At 40.8% G+C, this 4,075-nt stretch overlaps 1 long non-coding RNA gene across 1 annotated transcript; it reads right to left on the bottom strand.

Annotated features, from left to right (window-relative positions):
- Nucleotides 1–589: 589 nt before the first annotated feature.
- On the bottom strand, nucleotides 590–3,641 carry LOC141768590 (uncharacterized). Its single transcript, XR_012594102.1, has 4 exons — nucleotides 3,167–3,641; nucleotides 2,803–2,877; nucleotides 1,739–1,856; nucleotides 590–1,653 (listed from the first exon to the last, which is right to left on the bottom strand). It is a non-coding gene; the product is annotated as an uncharacterized LOC141768590 (long non-coding RNA).
- Nucleotides 3,642–4,075: the final 434 nt, after the last annotated feature.

Here is a 4,075-nt window from a genome sequence, read left to right as displayed (position 1 = left end):
ATTGTTACAAAAAGCTATGAAATTATATCCATTGATTTGAGGCACAAATTAAACTAATGTAATTAAACTGACGCTGAATGGGCTATACAAATATTTAGGGTGTAAACAACCTGCAGTCGTATTCATGATGCTGAAAATTATTCAGGACCAACATATGCATGCTTCAAGATTGTACAGTTGTGTGTCTGACTCTATTAGATGGACAAATTGACTTTGTTCATACAGTACTTTGTCTGCGCGTAATTGAAAATTAAAAGAAATGGTGGTGGTTAGACGATGGTAAGTCCTTGGTTGGCATAATACATTTATTTCTTTGTTGGCTGCTCGTTACATTTTGTTTTCTGAAGTCTAATATTAATTGGACTGGTACACTTGTTGATATTTATGAGGCAAATTGAATAGTTATTGATCAAGTCGTTGTTTTGTGCATGTCCATCGTACATCATTTAATATTCCGATCAACAGAATCTTAATTCAAGGACAAGAGAGACATAAAGTGTAACAGCTCTTGCATTAATCGAGTCCAAACTTGTAAAACTCTGTCAGAGTCAGAGAGGTTGGAATTTCTTTCCCTTTCACACCTCCAGTTTTCCACTTTGGATAATCTCTGCTTTTTCTCTCTGTCTCCAGCCCTTACCATTACCCGCCTCTCCTCTCCCTCCAGTCGTGTCATCTTGTCCGTACCCCACCTATCTGTTCGGCTACATCTCCAAGATGCTGTAATTTCCTTGGCCCGGCTTGATGTTTATTGTGAGGCTGAAATTGAAAATGGCCTGTAATGGAGTGAGCCTCGCAGCCCCGGGACCAATTCACAATCTAAATGACTTGCTCCTTTTCAATGGCATCGACTGGAGGGCTCTTTGTGCAGCCTCGTACCTAATCAACCTCCGGTGTGACCCCCAGCTCTCGGGGGCCGCTGTCGGATTAATGATAAAATCATTGGTTCAAACAATTATTCGACCTGAAATGGCTGGCCATTTTATTCCGAAAATTAAAGAATGTGAAATTAATTTTTCTCTGCGCCGTGTTGTAGCGGCGCCACTTACGGCTGAACTCTGCCCCCTAAACTCTTGATTTCGTATGAAAGAGTGCTTTTACTTTATCTAGTTTCTCTCTTTTACCTTTTTTTCATATCCCCCTTCTGTGTGCATTGTTGCAAATAGCTTCCCAGGTGTCAGAGTAGCAAGGCTTCAGCTCTGTGCTTGTCTTTCTGTCCTTCTGTCTGCCTGTCTGTCTAAATTTCTCTTTATCTGTCTGCCAACCAATTTGTCTCCCTGCCTGTCTGTCTGCCTCTTTGGCTATTAGTAATAAATGATTATATTTGTGGTTTAGTCAACAACAATATAACATAGAATGTAAAAAATATGAATAAAGATAGGTATATTTTCATTATATTACTGACGAGGACAAATCAGGCCACAGTGAGATATGTCAAACTATTTATGAGCTTTCATTACAGAATACTTTGCTCATTTTCCAAACCAATCATCCTTCGACTAATCTGCTCATCAGTCCAAAATATCTCCTTCATAGGCTGTCGTTGTGTAGCTTGACCTCTTGGGGGCAGAGTCAGAGCTTGCTGGAGACATCCTCCACCCCTCACAAAAATAAAAGAAGTAGATGAATTGTTGGTGGTGGTGGTGGTGGTCTGACCTGAGGAGACACAGAAGCAGTTAGTTCAACCGAATAGTTTTCTCTTTTTTAATCGTGTTCAGGTTTGTGTTGCCGGTGCGCTTACCTATCTTTAGTTATACCGGCTGTTGAACCAACAACCTTTAATCTGGTCACCATTCCAAAATACCTGCCTTTGTACTTCAACGTCAGCTTAACCTTGTTGTCCCTGAGGGGAAATCGGTCTTGCAGCCACGTGAAACACAAAACACACACACTTATAATACATATAATACATATTATATAATAAAATAGGGCTGGGCGATAAAACAGTCTCCAAAATGTTCACGCTAAAATCTTCCAAAATAGCGATTATACACTTTATGAGAGTTATTTTTGATATTTATTTTTGAATCAGCTTTCCTCTTCCTACAAAAACACTACACGAACAGCCAATACGTCGCAGGCTCCGCTGTAGCCGAGTCCGACGCTACTGCCGTGGCTGTAAAACACAACCCACGAGAAAAAATGACTCGTTTCACAATCAGAATTTAATAAATTTGATCCGATAACATTTGGAAACTCTAGAAGAGCAGAACGATTGAATTATTTTATCCCCATTCAAGTTAGCGTAGGGCTAACCCGAAGATAAGTGTTCTTGTTCTTCTATGGATTCGGCAGAATAGGCACTGCAATAGAGTATTGCTGCCCTCTACTGTTTGTTAATAATGATCCTTTTAACACATATTTATATTTTTATATATAGTCAAATACTGTGCAGATATTCCATTAGTTTCTTCATTTTAGTCCAGTTCCGGCAGAAGTCTGTGGTGCGCAGGCTCAAAGGTAGCGTGCAGCAGCGAGATGGCCAACAAGAAGTGTTGTATACAGTATATACTGTACATATGTAATCAACCCTCAACGACCCGACCCGTTCTGATAATACATTTATTAACCTTCTGGTTTATTTATTATTCCTAAGGTGAATACTCTTAAAACTGTAAATTGAGCATTATATTATTATAAGATATATATTTTGTGATAATTATTGATATAGATCAATATAAAAAAAACTATCATGATGAACATTTTTGGCCATATCTTACCCTATAATAAAATATATCAAACATACAATATAAATATGTAAAAAATAATAGCTCAATCTGGGAGCAGTGGGTTGTTGTTTGTTACCTCAGTCTCTTGGGGGCACACACAGACTTGGAAACATCTTTCTCCAGTCACAGAGGATGAATTAATGCTGAGGATCTGACCAGAAATTAGGAAATATTTATTACCATCAGCGGACATCTTTGTCAAAATTCTCCCTAATCTTTCCCCTTCATTTTGAACTGACTTTCAGTTTTGTGTTGCCCTCTAAAAACAGATTTTTCTTGAGCTATTTGCAAGGTGTTATGGGTAAGTGATGCTCTCCTTTAGGAGGGAGAAGAGAGGCTCAAGTGTCACTGTTCAGAGAGAAGTTATGATTTGGGACACCACGACATTTTACTTGATGAGGACACAAAGGTTGAGGATGGAGGTGAAGAAATTTGTTTACCTGTTCTATCCCTGGAGATCTGTCCAGGGTGTTTCCCTTCCCCTCTCCCAGTGCATGCTGGGAAAGTGACCCCGAACCGGGCAAGCGAGTCTCGAAGATGGACGGATTATAGATCGGCCGCCCGCGTGCAGCTAAACTCTGATGAGCCCTGCTGTGCACTTGTGCCCGTCAAACACCACTTGATTACCGGCTGTGTATTTATCATCATCATCGTCGTCATCATCATTATCATCATCAGTCTGCTCCCCTCTCTTAAGTCTGAGACAATGGGCTCTCCTAAAAGGCTCTTATTGAACTGGAGCTCACTAGTCTTCGCAGCCTCAGCCGGGTCCTAGTCCTCCTCAGCAGCCTGCAGTGTGGCTAGGTAATTACCCGGGGATTGATTCCCCTAACAGAGACCATTTCTTCACCTCCTGCAGAATCACTAAGAGGCTTATAATAAGCCCTGCTCACCTCCATAGCTTCCTAGCTAATGTCTCGGCGAGCCAGAGCCTCTATTGACTTGTTGATGGAGATGCTGGAGCTGTGCTAAAGGCAGCCTAGCGAGGGGAGGAGACTCTCTCTTCACTGTAGAGACTTGATTATTAAAAGGCCGCCAAGTTCTGTTTTCATCACACCTAAGATAATATATATATGTGCCATGGAGATTTCTCTCAGAGACATCAATGGAAGGTTTTTCTGGACTTAAAACAATCCTGGACCTTTGCCCCTGTGGCTCAGAATTAGCTTATGATGTTGGTGACTTATAGGAGGCTCTGGGACAGTGGTGGAAAAATAACTGCATTTGAAAACTCAAAAAGTTTGAATCCTTGTCTTGTTTGTAAAGTTTCAGGGTATCAGAAGAAGTCAGTCAGGTGACCAGAAAGACCAGAAAGTTTGGCTCACATTGTGCTCCCTTGAAACAAAACC

The sequence above is a fragment of the Sebastes fasciatus genome, chromosome 5 (assembly GCF_043250625.1).
Source record: "Sebastes fasciatus isolate fSebFas1 chromosome 5, fSebFas1.pri, whole genome shotgun sequence".
NCBI classification, from domain to species: Eukaryota; Metazoa; Chordata; class Actinopteri; order Perciformes; family Sebastidae; genus Sebastes; species Sebastes fasciatus.
Note: the sequence above shows the minus strand (reverse complement) of the source record. Positions and strands in the feature narration are given on the sequence as shown.